Source organism: Anopheles gambiae, chromosome 2 (genome assembly GCF_943734735.2).
Source record: "Anopheles gambiae chromosome 2, idAnoGambNW_F1_1, whole genome shotgun sequence".
Taxonomy (NCBI): domain Eukaryota; kingdom Metazoa; phylum Arthropoda; class Insecta; order Diptera; family Culicidae; genus Anopheles; species Anopheles gambiae.
Window position 1 is genome coordinate 17,384,606 of NC_064601.1, and position 15,400 is coordinate 17,400,005.

General features: G+C 43.8%; 1 protein-coding gene and 1 long non-coding RNA gene across 5 annotated transcripts in view; one reads left to right on the top strand and one right to left on the bottom strand.

The window, feature by feature from the left end:
- The window catches only part of LOC1269334 (diacylglycerol kinase eta), a 49,669-nt gene that overhangs the window by 11,237 nt on the left and 23,032 nt on the right, over window positions 1-15,400 (top strand). The window contains exon 1 of one of the 4 annotated variants that reach the window (XM_061648641.1): window positions 1,358-2,695. The exons of the other annotated variants lie outside the window; for them this stretch is intronic. The gene's annotated coding sequence lies outside the window, so the exon portion shown is untranslated. Of the gene's footprint in view, window positions 1-1,357; window positions 2,696-15,400 lie in introns of those variants that run through there. 4 annotated transcript variants of the gene reach the window in all.
- On the bottom strand, window positions 108-787 carry LOC133391910 (uncharacterized). Its single transcript, XR_009765346.1, has 2 exons — window positions 502-787; window positions 108-401 (listed from the first exon to the last, which is right to left on the bottom strand). It is a non-coding gene; the product is annotated as an uncharacterized LOC133391910 (long non-coding RNA).

Here is a 15,400-nt window from a genome sequence, read left to right on the forward strand (position 1 = left end):
GCGGGCCATTTATGAACATGCTCTCAACTTTTACCATGTTTTATCGTGTAATCGTGTAACTCGTCTGGTTCGGGTGAAATGAGAACAAGAACCATCGGGGCACAGAATACGTAGGAATGGGAGAAAGTTTGTGCTTTATTAAATTGACAAGATGAAAATCCTCGTGTACCGGTGCTCGTTCGGCTCGCCTTCCCCCCTCGCTAGATGATAGATGAGGCAGAAGGTGAGTTTTGTGCAATTTTGAGGGTTGGCTGCAAAAGTTTTCCATCCGCCAGGCTTATCCTTGTTCGGGGTTTAGACCATCGAAGCATACGTAATAGCGCGAAGCACACGGGTAGCCTGGCGCATTTGGGAAGTTCTAATGCTGTATGTGGCTCAGATGTCACACCGGTAAACTCCATCTGGGATGGTATTATAGAGCGAGCAAGAGAGAAAGAGAGAGACAGAGAGAGAAAATACCATTTACAACTGACACGGACGAGTATCGAACATAAAAGCTACAGCGAAAGGTTGGCGAATGAAAAATGGACGGTAATATACGGGTAAGGCTAGGGCAACAGCATAAAGCATGATGCTCGGGCCAAAAAGGTTCCGTCACCCGGTGTGCGGTCCGTTTTGTAACTGTTGGATTAGGTTCACCGTACTCGTACCGTGACCTGAGCTACTTCATTTTAAGGTGTATGTGTGTACGGACGTTTGCCGCGCACACAGTTTGTCTAGGCTGTCGTTTCGGGCCAGCCCGTTTTGGGCGCGAACTCTTTACCGAACGCACTCGAGCGAGCGTGTGACTAACGATCGCCGAAAAATTTACCCTACCCTTTCCGGTTGGGCGGTTGGAGGAGGAGGGAAATTTCGGGAAAACTCATCTCCCGATGCGATGATGCTGTTATGTACTGCCTGGCCCCTATCCGCGCTTCCTGTATCCTCCTTTGCTTTGGATTTTCCCACGTTTTTCCCACGTTCAACGGAAAGAGAGTGAGAGAGTACACTTTTTCCTTACCACTCTGGGAGAGGATTCGGGCGCACGAACGGCAGCAGCAGCTCGAAAAGGACGACCAGTACTATCCAAACGACAATGGTTGCTCTTTCGCCCGTACACACAGCGATGCGTAACTTCACCGGTGCGGTTTCGCTTTCACCGTGTTGTTTTCCCGATCCTATCCTACCCGACCACAGACCCATCCGGACAGAGCCATCTTCTCTTTGCAGTGGTGGTTCGCAGAGGTTTGGCTCTCTGCTCCACCGCTGTGCAATGGTTTCGCGCGCTGGAGCGGAGAGTCGGATCCGAAGCGAATCTCTCGCAAAACCCGTACCGTGGCCGGATTCCGATGTGGTTGCCGCAGTACCGCCAGGAAAGAATCAAAACTAGAACGCTTGCCCTGGTCGCCAGTCAGTGCAGAAACAGGGTTCTAGCGAGTCGCGCTAGCCTAACCAAAACTGCGCACAGTCACCGCCTTCATCGGGCACGAAGCTTGCCCCAGGCCAGCCAACGTTACACACGGGACCGGGACCACGTCGGTGTGTTTCGCAGCGGTAGAAGAGGAATTGTTCGCACGGTGGTTTTGCTCATCCAAAACGTGCACGTGGCCGACAGCTAGCAGAAGCTGTGTTAAGCAGGACAATCAGGAACTTCTTGGCGCTCGAAGTGAAACCCGCCGGCAAACGGGACAAGTTTAAGCGCGCACGTAAGTGATGCTGTAGTAGAACGTTGTGCAATCTTGGTGAACCAACGTTAGAAAGCGTGTCATCGTGCAGTGCCAACAATCGGTCGAGAGGGAAAACATTTTCCGTGAAATATATCGAATGTGAGAAGAATTGTGTGTGTGTGTAAGTGTGTTTTACACTACGTCTGATCTATTAGCAACTCGGAATTACGAACAAAAAAAAAAAAACGATGCCATTAAGCAAAATTCTAAACATTTTAAAAATAAATTAACACTCTTCCGTAAGCAATATCAGCGCAAAACTGTAGCCTGTAGTGAGCACCGTAATATACGTAGGTACCAAACCCTCTATCGCCAAAACCACAAAACAGTGAATGCCTTTTCTCAAACTGAAGCCTCCAACAAACTAACCGAATCAAGTATAAAATCAAAGCCTAGTTATATTAAGCATTAGTGATACATTAAGTCGTTGCTGTTATACCCGTATAGCTGTTCAATCAATCATCTCACTAGTAGTGACCTTCCAAAGTATGATACATATATAAGCAATAATCGAACCTACAAAAGACAACCTATTCTAACTAGCGCTAGAATCACTCCACAAAAGTAAAACAATTGAAGAAAGAAACACTTTAGAATTGTGCGTTATTTCTACAAAAAAGAAAACCTGAGTGGAAAATGTTTAAGACGCTGGCTGTAAAAAGTCATTAGATAAGAATTTCTGCCAAGCTGATGTTTTTGATGGACAAGTTTTTAACGCGAATGTGTAATCGGCCGTATACGAACAAAATCGGTTAACGGTTTGTGAGTGTTTGAAAGTTACATAAAAAAGAAAATAACTGATGCTAGGGCACAGTCCAAAACTTATTCTTCTTAGACAGTGTATGTGAGTGTGTGTGTGTTGTTAGAAGTTTTGCTAATAGTTGTAGCCAATGTAGTAGTTTGTAGAAGTTATATGAACACATGCAGCAGTAATTTCAGCAATTTGAGACCTTTCTGAAGCAGCACAAAAAGTGTTTTCGTGGTTTGAGGTGAGTGCACCAAATTGATGTAAAAATGTTGGGAGGTAAAAGCATTTATCGGGCGGTTAAACCGCTTAAGAGGATTATACATGTAGCGAAGTTGACACAAATAGCTGTTTGAATGATGGTGAAAGAAGCATTTAAATGTTTGAATGTTTAAATGTGTATCTTACCATTTACTGACGGTAAAAGGTACACACTTACGACACAATATAAATGCAAAATGTAGCTTCGTTCCTTTGTTTGATGAAGGATACAACTACCTATGATTGGATACAGCCCCAAAGCCCGAACGGTGTGCCCGCAAACGTTCACTCGTGTGCATCGGTTTGTGTCAGCTCAATGAACATCGTGAAGCATAACATTATTTTTCACCGAATGAAGGTGGTGAACCCGTTGCACGGTTTTCGATTTTCGATTAATACTAACGCACAGGTATGGGGGCCCCGGGTGTAGCGCATCCCACACCTCGTGGGGTGAAGATGTTCCCGAGCGCTCGAGCGCCCGTAGTAGCTGTGTAATCCACGGGCGTACCTTTTTCAAAGCGGTCCACCGTTTCCCTTCAGCATGGTCGGCATCTCGATTGAAGATTATCAATGCGTAAAATGTAGGTACGCTAAAATAATTGGATATTACTATTGATTTTTATAAGCGCTTACCGGCTAAACCGGCCGATGCTTGCGATTAGAGAGCGGGGAAGAAAAAGAAACGCAACGATCGATTGGAGCTGCTGTATTTATTTATCTTTTGTGTGAGGCAGCATCAGCAAATGGTAGCGAAAGGGGATGGTGAAGGCGGAGGTTGTGCTGACCCGTGCAAAAGATAATGCTGCGGCAAGAAAAGCACCGGCACACGAGTGCGAAAAGCGAATCGGTTTCGAACGCATCACTTCATTGACCCTTTTCATGGAGCGGTTTGATCATCAGACAGAACAAAAAACCATGATCCGTTCCTTCACAAATCGTTTAACGATCGGAAAACCATCCCGAGATAAGAGGGTTAGATGATATTGGACGTGGATGTAAAAGGTGCGATGGTAGGATAGTGAAGTAACTCGGAATTAAATTCGATGAAATGTGGAAACAAAATCGACAAGCGAATTTTCAAGACTCCGTTGATATCTTAGCGAACAGGATGGACTATTTTCAAAGAATGCTGCTTACTCGACGACCAGTGTTCGATAGTTTTGATAGTGTTTTTGATAACCAATTGATTGACAGAACTAGGACATGGCGTGCTGCTAATTGGTTCGTCGCTTTGCGTACCTAAGGCATAACGAAAAGTGTTCTGTACTTCCGAATGCAAACAAGACCGCAACAATTACTCACACTACCTTGAACGCTGCCGTATCCGGTGGACATTTGTTCAATTAATATTTCAGTACTCTTGCTAATGACGTAACAAGCTGATGCGCTTCCGTGGGCCTACGATCTGTGCCATGTGACCTATACTGTTCGCATCATTACGCCTCTGCCCGCGCACAGACCGGTACGATATCCTGCGAATGTTGGATCGAATGCAGGACGGCTTCACCAGTATTCATGAATTTATGAACGTGCTACGTTAGGGGCAAACGTACCCAGAGCACATCTTCGCTCTGTGGTACTGACAGGCTGACAGCATACTTTTTTTGTTTTGTTTCGAGCGATAGCATTACCATACGTAAGGTGCTCTGGGGCTACCCGCCAACTACAGCGACGGAACAGCTCACATAAACAAAACAACAATGTTTATGCATATTGAATGAATATTGATTCATTCTTGCTCCAAGTGGTACAACCGAAACGTGAGATAGATCCAAACGCGAACGAATTTCCTTCTTCGCTCAAGTAAAAGTCGCGATGGGGCGAGATGCATAGGTTAGAAGTTCTGCGAGTGTTTCAGACTGTACCACTTGTCCCGCTTGTGTGTTACGTTAGTGCAGATTGAGCAACCATTTTTACCGAATGGTGATGCGAAAAGAGATTGTGCGTTGCGGCCATCACCCAGCCAGCAGTCGTGAGAGAATTTGCAGCTAAAATAAACAGGAAAAAACCGTTCCAGAGCCTTCATCATTCGTGCACTGTTTCGACGTTCCTTTGCGAGTCAGGTGGCAATGGTTGGCGGTGGCATAACATATATGCCGAGATGCCTATAATCGTTGCTCAGGACACAATGCACGAGTACAATGAAGGGCTAATAGCATCGCAAGGTAATGAAAATTGATGGAAAAAACATTTCCCACCCATTTGTTCCGCTTTATGTATCTCCCCAGGCACGCCACCACCGCGCCTCGGTCTACGAAGGGCTGTACGCTGTGTGCATTGCTTGAGCAAGCGCTATTGTGTATCCTTCAGTTGGCAACACAAAAGTGCGATTATTGTTCTGGGGAAAGAGAGAAAAAAGAATACCAAGTGCACCTATCTTCATTAGTTTGCTGTTTGTTTCAGACCGGGCATGATTGTATACATGCACCATAAACCGGTGGGTGGGTGCAAGATACTATCAATTTCATCGCCCGTTTCTGTGCCCGCAGGCAAAGTGTGGACGGACGGACAAAATAGACATCTGTGGATGAACCCGCCCGCCCCCACAGTGAGCACCGCCAAAACACATCAACACAGCGGCCCCGCCACATCCGCCGGTGGTCTTATAAATGACCTAAATAGCTGTACCAGCTGACCTCAATTGCGACCTCGACGCGCAAAGGTCTCGCTGGACCGGACTGGAGCAGGATATTTGGCACTGAGTATCACGCCAGCGCGCTCTGCTCCCACTCTTGTCTCTTTCGTTGCTCGATTGGCCTTGCGATTAGATGAGATGAACCAAAATGGGATGGGTGTGTGTGTGTGTGTGTGTGTTAGCAAGCAAGATGATCTAATTACTTGGTGTCGCGTCACACTACCCGTTGCGGTGCGTACCGTTGTGCCCCGTTTTCAATCAATCAAAATGGTCCCATGCCTCCCTTTATGGCGTACAATAATTTCCTTTCATTTCCTTGCTTGATTGTTTCCAGCCTGACAATGGTTTTCCCCGCGGAAACTAGCGAAGAAATTGAATTGGGAAATTGCGTTCGGGCAACATATTGCATCACTTAGCTATTGCCTGCAATGGTGATAAATTGGAAGCTGACTCTCAATCAAATGGTTCGTTTATATAGCGTTGTAAAGCATGCGCAAGGAAGGACAATGTATAGGTCTTGAGGATAGGGAATTGGTTCGCTCATAGTCTTTTCGCTACGCAGAAACACCCACTGTACGGTGTGGTTGCGGGCCATCGGGGCTAAAGCTTGATGGATTACCCGCTGCAGAAATCTCAACCGGCAGATGTTGAGAGCAGCTTGCTCAGTGCGCATAGTTTCCTAAACATTCTTACTGACGTAGAGTAAGATACAGTTATTAATAGTTAATACCTCCCGGATACGCCTATAAATAATATCTGCCGCTAAGAACGAGTGTTGTTGTACGGTGATGGTAGAATCCTTCCAGTGATGTGTTGTTGTGTCGGTCACCTTCCTCGATGCAATCGCCTTTTTGATATGATACCCCGAATGTGTGTGTGTGTGTAGGTTTGATTGTCTTACAGATATGTATTTTCGAATGTGTCCAAAATCGCTTTTCGTTGGAAAACCATTATGTCCAGCGTTTGATGCTGAATGAATGGTTGGAAAGAATGAGCGTGGCCAGCTTTGTCTTTGTCGCATAAAATCAATCACACGTGGATGATTAAATGTGTAGCTAATTTTCCATGAACTGCCTATATTGTTCCATTAGTAATACCTCTCCAGATTGCATTTCGATAGTATTTGCCGGATTGTCGTGGGCCGAGCAAGATAGAAGACAGCATGGGCCGAGTAAGATAGAAATTGATCCATCTGCCTGGAAATTGTTTTGCTTACCACGCGTACTTATTTAATGCTACTTACTTGGGCTCTCTCTTATTTCTGAACGTAGTTATTTATTTAATTGGTGGATTTTTGGTTGCTGCATTTTTAAGAGTTTGTAAACATTTACAAATGTTAAGCCCTTATTTTTAAAGCATTTTTTAAATACGAAAAAGTCCTTACACACCGATAAATAGTTTGTTTTCCGCATGATCAATCCGTACCGTACCATCGTGCAGCTGATTGATTGATACAACAAATTCTACCTGTTGTAGACATGCGGCATAAAGCTTCGGATGGAGCAAAAGCTACAGAAGAAATGCATCACCTTCGAAGGAACGGGAGGAAACAAGATTGGCCAGGCAGCAAGATTGGGTGCCGTGTTTTTGTAACGGGATGTTCACGGCATGTACGTCACTGCCCCATCCCGGCACGAACCAAGCGCTTTGATCCGGTGTAATTGACTTTGTATGAAATTTCTAGCCGAAAGCATTGAACTTCAAACATTCCATTGGTTTTCCATTTGTATCCAATTTTTCGGTTTCTCTTATTTCTTTTCTTTCTTTTTTTGAGTTTGTGGCGATAGAAAGGGCTGCCATCTCCCGGTCAGCGATTGTAGGGACGGTATCGGCCGCAGACAGGTTCGATATTCGATTCCGCGTATTTTAGCCGCCTGGAGACTCGTGTATTTGATAACAGCTCCGCAAATATCGATGTTTGTCATAAAGTCAATTCCTATTTTTACCTTCGCTCCGATCGGTTTTCGCGGAACTGTTTAAACCAAAAAGGTACGGCATGCAATGGTGAAATTGAATTCATGTGGTTTTAACAGATGTGTTTGTGCATGGCGTTAGAGTGTTAAGCGCATTTGAAACACTGCAAACGCAACCACGGTCATTACGAAATGTCTGTGACGCACACTGCTCATCAAAGGTACGGAAAAGCAGCAACTACTGTGTGCTGCTATATAGCTTTCTGTGCATTCGCGTTTCTTTACTTACTCCCGGTGAAGCTTTGCTAAAGGTAAGAGCGAAGAGAAAGATTAATATACTCAAAAACACTCACCGGATATAAATTCGCAACGAAATGCAATCAAAACTCGTTTGCCAACTGTCGGACACTATCCCAAGCCGGTATTAGATGGGAATCACCATCATAACTCATGGTGCGCATTTCTTGGTACGAATATTCTCCCAGCGATGGAACGGTAAATGTCAATAATGGCGTCAGTTTCCCAGAAATATCCCCTACCAACTCTCGCTCAACCTTCACAGCCCAACAAATGATTCGGCCCTTGGCCTTTCGTCACTTCTGGGATGCATTATGGGTGGCTTGATAAGGTTTCACGACTCTCGGTGGGCAGGTAAAGTATGCACAACTTGTAACCGTATCGGTTAAGTTACAGTGTAGTAGTAGTGTTGTGCGTGAGGAGGTGAGGAGATACCGGGTGAAATGTTCATAATATGATATTAGAAAGTTCTGCATTGGGTTTCTTGTTGTTTCTGTTGCCTCGTTTTCTTTGGTAATGTGAATTCATACGGCATTTCCCACCGTTGGCAGCTTGTTGCAGAGACCCAAAACCCAAACCAAACACGGCCATGAATGTCACTCTTGCGTCATTCCCCGCGAGTTCCTCTCGTGTATGTGTATTTGGGCGATGGGCAAAAGTTATCCTGCTCTCGGCAACACGGCAACCACTGATATCCGAAAGGTTGTAGTTTTTCGTGTATATTTTTATGATGCCATAATTGGAACGGTGTACCACGATAAGGTATGGCGATGAGCCGTTGTGCGAGGTGTTTCTATCATGTGCACGGTCCCAAAATATGCTCCCATGGAATCGGCGTCACCAAAGGGATTGTTTAGGGCTGAGCGTGTATGTTTCAACCTAGTGTACCTGATTGTATTTTCACTCCGAACTTAACTTTACGGGTGGAAGGACGTGATGTAGAAAACGGGTGGAAATTTATGTTTGGGACCGATAGGAAAACCATTCCCAATTTGCACCAGTGGTTCATAGTGGCAAATGATCATAGTGTGGTTTACTCTTTTGGTTTATTTTTTCATGTCGTTCTATAGAATCGACATGTTTAGTAGGGGTGAACAAGAATCTAATGCTAAAAAAATCGTTTATACATACATTCGGGCAATGTACCATAGTGTACATCGTAACTGAATTGAAACATCTTGATTTGTAATACCACGTGACATCTGTTGCAAATGGAATCGGGAAGCTCTGTCACACGCTTAAATAGCTCATTGATAAACAATTCGATGTAAATCCCACTAGCAAACCATACGTCAAACAACGCTCGACGCGCTTGTTTCCATCAACTCTTGTCTAAACAACCATTATCTGTTCTTGGACCCAGTAGCTTGACTACAACTTCGGACAGTTCCTTTGTATGCTGTGCTTGAAGCAATCGAGCTCACCATGGTGTAGAAATGATGATGACGGCACTATCGATCGGAAATTAGAGTGTTTGCTAAATTGAAATCCCTTCCCACAAAGCATCGTTACCGTGCCGTGCACATCACGGCTGTGCTGCTGACGACGCAACAGAGCATAAGTCTGATAGTAAAGTTTTATGCCTGAGCAGAGCACTGTGCTGCGGTGCCTGGTAGGAGCGATACGACCGGGCAGAGCGCAATCTTCCCGGCTGCGTTAGCTAAAGTTCAAACTGCACAACAACCAATTCGTGCATGCTTGATGTGTTGCAGGTCGCTTACCATCGCTTACACAAACGAAGTGCTGAATTCAATTTCTGCTCTATTTGTGAAACGGCACGGGAAACGATCGACCTATGTAAACGTTCTGACAAAATGGTTCTTATCGGCATATCGCTGTTACAAGTTTAGCGAAGCGATAACAAACATCAAGTTGAGTTGCAATCACCGATATATACATATGTGTGTGTGTATGTGCGTTTGGGAGCATGCGAGGTTAGCAATCTAAAATCGTTATTATATCAGTTGATTTATAGCTAGGTGAAGTTATTAACGTAACACAACGCCAGTAAACAATGAAAACCATATTACGACGGAATATTTCATTTATGGGTTTCATTTTTCTTTGTACAAAAGAATGAATGAAACAAGCCATAAACTATAGGATATCAATAAAGTTATCAAATAGTAAGAGAATACATTAGAGGTGAAGCAGAGCTTGATCGAAAAGTTTATCAATAAAGCATTATAATAAATAATAATAGTTGTGGAACATATTAAGCTCTCATAGTTCGTGTGGTTCGTACTTTATATTGAAACGTTCAAATTCAATTCGTCTTTGAATATGTTTAGCTCATGCTAACATAACAAGCAACTCCGATGATTTCTCACTTTGTTATCCTCCTCCCTTCAAGTTCAACAAGTTAACACACACATTTAATTTAGCTTCACGTGCAAACGGTGTCGAATAAAGCATAGCTCAAACCACTTTCCAGCCAACGGTTGCATGGTATCATAAATCGATCAATTTTTATCGCCAAATTTGCCTTTTTCCGTGTCGCAGCCACGGCAGGAGGCGGAAGAGCAGGATGAAAAATTGCTTGCAAACAGGAAATTAAATTTACACCGATATCGAACGGGGCTTGAAGGGAAAGGAAGAAGCGATCCGTTCCTGATACGGAAGAAGATGGCGGTCGGAACACGGATGCAACCGGGGTTTGAACGGATAAATCCGTAAAGAATGTTCTAGGTTTCTCAAATTGGTTGGATCGGGAAATGTTACGTACGAAAACGTGAAAGAACATTTGCAAGAGGAATAGTTTGGTGGCCATGTTTCAGTAGCACATTAAACGTTCGTTACTCTTTTTCCCAAAAGGTATGGAATGATTCAAAATGATAATAAACTTTACGCTATGCTGAGTGTGTTATCTATTTGTGATTCCGACTATTTGCAAGGAGTGGTACTGGAAACGTTAAGTTCTTTTTAATAATTCATGCTTTATATTCGAATGCGCAGCAGCTTTCTATACCCTCACCATGTTCGTGTGTAGGAACATTAGCTGCTCAAGGAACTTTTAATATGACCCCCAAGAAACAGGCGCCTTTCTAAAGCTAACCACAAGGTCGGACTACCCATTTGTAATAATTTTCCCCGTGCAAAAGGTCCGAGTGATACAATGTATTGATGTTGTACCCTTAGTTCGTAAAAAGCTTGCTTTAACTTTCACGTACTATCAGAGGCTGCCAAAAAGTGTGTGTTTATTTATGCATACTTTTTCGGAAACGAAAATCGGGTCTGTTGTCTTCATTGCTAGGTTGTGCATAGAGCCGCCGCTGTAATGCGGAAAGAACCCATTTCCTTTGAAACTGAGCGAATCCTTTCGCTGGTTCGGCGAATCCCATGGTTGGGTTGGCGAAAGTTGGGACAGCATTTAGACGCTTTTTTACATTCACCTTACCAAGAGACCAACATCAAACACAGCCCGAACTTCTGGTGCTGACTTTCGTGCTCCGATCGTGCTAGCGGCAGAGCGAAAACGAAAAACCTTCAGAACCATTGACACCGGCGGAGCACACTGATTAAAACGCAAATGCCCTCGGAGGGGCTCGACCGCAGTTGTGTGGGAAGGAAAGTTTAGCTGCGTGCGTAAAGATTACTCTGTGCGTTTGGTGCAAACTGTGTGTGGCTTGGTAGAACCGCAGCATTAGCCCGAAGCCGAAGACAAGCTACCAACTTTGGTGTTGCCTTTAGTCACTGGCTGTAATTGCCAGGCGTTGAAAGTAATTTCCATTTCAATCATTGCCTACCACACTGTGTTCCCTTCTTAATTTGGGGCTCTATTTCGTAAACATCGATGTCAAAACCTGTTATCTGTAATGCTGGCAGAGCACGAATATTATTTATTTCCCCTTCTTGCTCATCGCTGCACGCGTGAGGGAAGGGATGATGAGAACGCGGACGCAGATGTTGATGAATATTGTGTCATCGTAATTTTGGTAAATAACTCGTGCAATCACCCTTCTCTTTTTGCTCCCTATACAAAGCGTACACACAAACACACACACACACATTTTGCGCTTTGTGAAGAAAGCTTTTAAAATTATTAATTCAATTTCCAACCCAGGCAACTGAGAAAGGTTTCCCAACAGCACGGTAACAGATAAAAGGTTCCCCTTGGCTCAACTGTCGATGATTAATAAACGAGAGTGGCGGTATAAATGAACGCTTTGATTTCGGCTGGCGGGATTCGGCCCCAAAAAGCAGGGGCAAGCTTTTGAAAGGTTTTCGTTCTGGTCGACATCCCTCCAATATCGGTTTAGAAATCGAATGAAAGATCTCTGCTGCTGCCTTCCGTCTAGTGTGTCTTGTTGGAGCTCCTTTCTCCACATCTTTAAAAGCTGCTTAGAAATATTAGCGTATTAGCGAGGCCACGCTGATGAGGGGATTAATTCAAGGGCATTGAATCGTACTCGACCTCTAGCAATGATTCAAATACCTGACCAGCCAGCATACTGGAAACAATCTTTCATGTGAGGACAGTTAACCAATATGGCGAGGTTTTTCCGTTTCTTCATCGGAAAACCAAAGCTGCATGCAACGGCACAAATAATGCTTATGATGGATATGTTGCCTATAGCGGTTGGTTTGGAATACGCAAATTCACTTAATTTCGAATTGTTTCACCGTGCTCTTTTAGCCCTTTGTGCTGCAGGGCACGTACAATAAATAGAGGCCAAAGTGTTTGCTTTAAATTAACTTCTATCGATGGGAAGGTAGCGGTTATGCCGGGAGATTCCACCAGTGCGTGACTATGAGATGAAGGAATGGAAAGAAGAACAAAAAAGTGAGTAAAAATGCGGGAAATCGCTAGGGCGATACCGCCCAGCGGTTTTGGTGACCGGCGTGCGGTTTTGCATTATGATTTGACAATTTAGCACGATCGATATCTCTTGATAAACGATCTTAACGAGGGAAAAATGGTTGTCATAGGAAAAATATGTGTCCGTATTGTTCTCATCCCTCTTCATCTTTCAGTTGACTACTAGCTCTCTCTCTCTTTATCTCTCACTCTTTCTCTCTCTCTCTCTATCTATCTATCTATCTGACACGAACGCACCGGAGACGAAGCATATTTATACCCGTACTTTGTAAATAACTTTCCTTTCACTCGATAAAACCTGCACCCTGCTCCGTCCGCAGATTGTAAAATCAACAGGCGATGTTTTCAAATTGTTGTGAGGCTTTCCAAGCTACCCATTTTAAGCTCTTATTTGCAGAACGGCCGAGAAAGACAGCAAGAGAGATAGCTACCTTCGGTAAATTGGTGCGTTCCCAGGGGATTATATTTTAAATACCTTTGCATCTTTATCGACGTTCGGTAAAACGTGAGCATGTTCCAGGATGGTGCTATCGTTGCCGGGCGTTGGCGTAGTCCTAATGTGTTGCTGCAGCATTATAGGGCATTGCTCTCTGCACAAGAACCAGGCACAAGTGGAAGCTTCCGGACCGACTTCTACACCACCAAACGCTGTACGGTGGGGACATGACTCTCGAGGGAAATGTTCCATTCCAAGCATAAAATGGTGATGAAAAGTGGTTGACAGAAATTGGCTACGATTCTTACGTTCATATGAAGTACGAAGGAAAGCATATGAGGCCGAAACAAACAGGAGTCTTTGTGAAGGAAACGCAAAAAAACAGACGCAGATCGCACCCGATGGTGACAAAACGGTGGCCATGTTAAGAGTTCTAATGGTTTGTACAAGCTTAACGCTTCACTGATTTTAACACAAGTTATAAGCTTTGCGATTGTAAGCGATATATGAGTTGTATCACCTCCTATTTTCTTCCCCTTTCTTGCCGATACAACGTCATCCGTATTTAAAAGCTCATAAAAATCTTTAAGTGAAGGTTTCTAACAAAGAAACACACGATGAAAGTGTCTCGAAGGCTCAGATTTCAAATGAAAAGAGACATTGGCGTTTCTTGGTAGTTGCATTGGGATTGAAAGCCAAGTTTTACGTAGAACACGTGGGAAAATAATCCCAAAAGGCGCGTTACTGTGAATAAGATAGTACGTACGTAAGTACGTTTGCTTCACAATGTGGTTTGGTTTGGTTTTGCTTGGAATTCCTGTGTAAAGGTGAGATTAATTACCTTCAAGCCTGAAACATCGTTTTCAATTGTGCCAAATTTGATAAGGCTTTCATGGTGAAAATGTAAGAAACATATTTAGAAGGTGTTCTGCAACACAATAAAATCTCCTTGTCGAAGATTAATACTACAAAAAATGTGTGAATAATGGAAGTACTATTGTCTTCAAAGATCCTATATTCTTTAAAAACTAAATAGCAAAAAAAAAAACACTTTTACGGCTACCTGTAACGGAAAGAAGACTGAATTACGTTCGGAAGCTAACCGAATCGGATCCTTGTTGTTCATCATCCGGGTTCTCGAACGGCTAGGTTGTAGCGCACCGGCTAATCTGAGTAATAAATATTTAACGAAGCGAATTGGAGTTCTGGGCAAATACATTAGCTTCGGCCAACAGTTTGGCAATGATTGAGTGGGGCGCCTCGCCCGTCATGGTTTTAGTGGCTAGGCCGGCGACCGTTTGCTCGCAGTCGACCGTTCTGCCCTTTCCGGGTATTTCTTAATTTCGATCGCTTTTTCCACTCCGGCACGGTTGGCACCATTTGGAAAGCGTTATTTCTTCATAGCTTTATTACACACCTGTACAGCCCATCGCGAATTAGGTATGGTGTGATGCTTTCGCTTAAAGGGATTTATGCAATCCTATTCAACGGTAGCCATTGGGGTTGGGAACATGCGGTGGTTATGACGTCAAACAAATAATCTTCCCTTGCACGCCTTTAGACCAGCGACCAGCTCACTGTAGTGCGTGTATAGAAGATTGCTGAATATGAATGCGCTCCCAGACACATACAGCCCCACGTACAGGACGGAAGGGAAAGCATCGCATTCTCACCTGCAGCGTCCCAGTATAACGAAACATCCTTTTGAAGATTCTCCGCATTGGGTGTGGGTGTGTGAAAAGTTGTAAGCCTCGGAGGAATTTTGGTATCCTGACTTTTTTAATTACAATAGCATAAGAGCGATGATTCTTGGGAATTGTTTGGACACAAGCATCCCTCAAAAAATGCCTCGGGCCAAGCAGGAAGCTCGCGTGAAAGCAGGCATAACAATGTAATATGTTGGTTATGGAGATGTTTGAACAAAATATTTTTAATATTGCTATTACAAAACGAGTGGAAGTAAATGAATTTATCAAGAAATGTAAGTAAAACAGAGAAAATTCATTCTTGTCTTGATCAATCATCAGTAAAATATTCCTTTTTGCATTACTTTAAGAAACAAAATGGAGAAGATTCCTTATTGTACCTACATTATACAACGAAATTAGTATCTTCCGATGACCATTCTAAAATGGAATAAATTGTAATGTTATAAACACACAAAAACTTTCATATAACCACAAACACTCGCAAGAAGTTGTACGTGCGATGTGTACATATAGTGATGTAGGTACCGAAATAGAAGTTTTCCCACCTGCGGCTTGGCAAAATGACAATCCGTTCCCTGACATGGCAGGTGACAGTCGGGCTCGGGCAGAAAACTAGGTCGTTTGCCGTTTTTCCCTGTTGAGCTTTGGAAAGGAACGGTATATCGAGCCTTGCCGAGAGGCTTGTTATTCAACGGCGAACCCGGAGAAGTTGAAAAATTAAATAAAAGCATCGCCCGAACGTCCCTAAGCGTGGTCCATTGTTTGTAAAGGAGCGTTCGAGAAAGGCTACGCTTTCTGGTTCCCATGTTAAATGCCCGATGTACAGTGCTTGTTGGTGGTGTTTCTTTTAAATTTAGCTGATGCTACTTTGCAGAACGG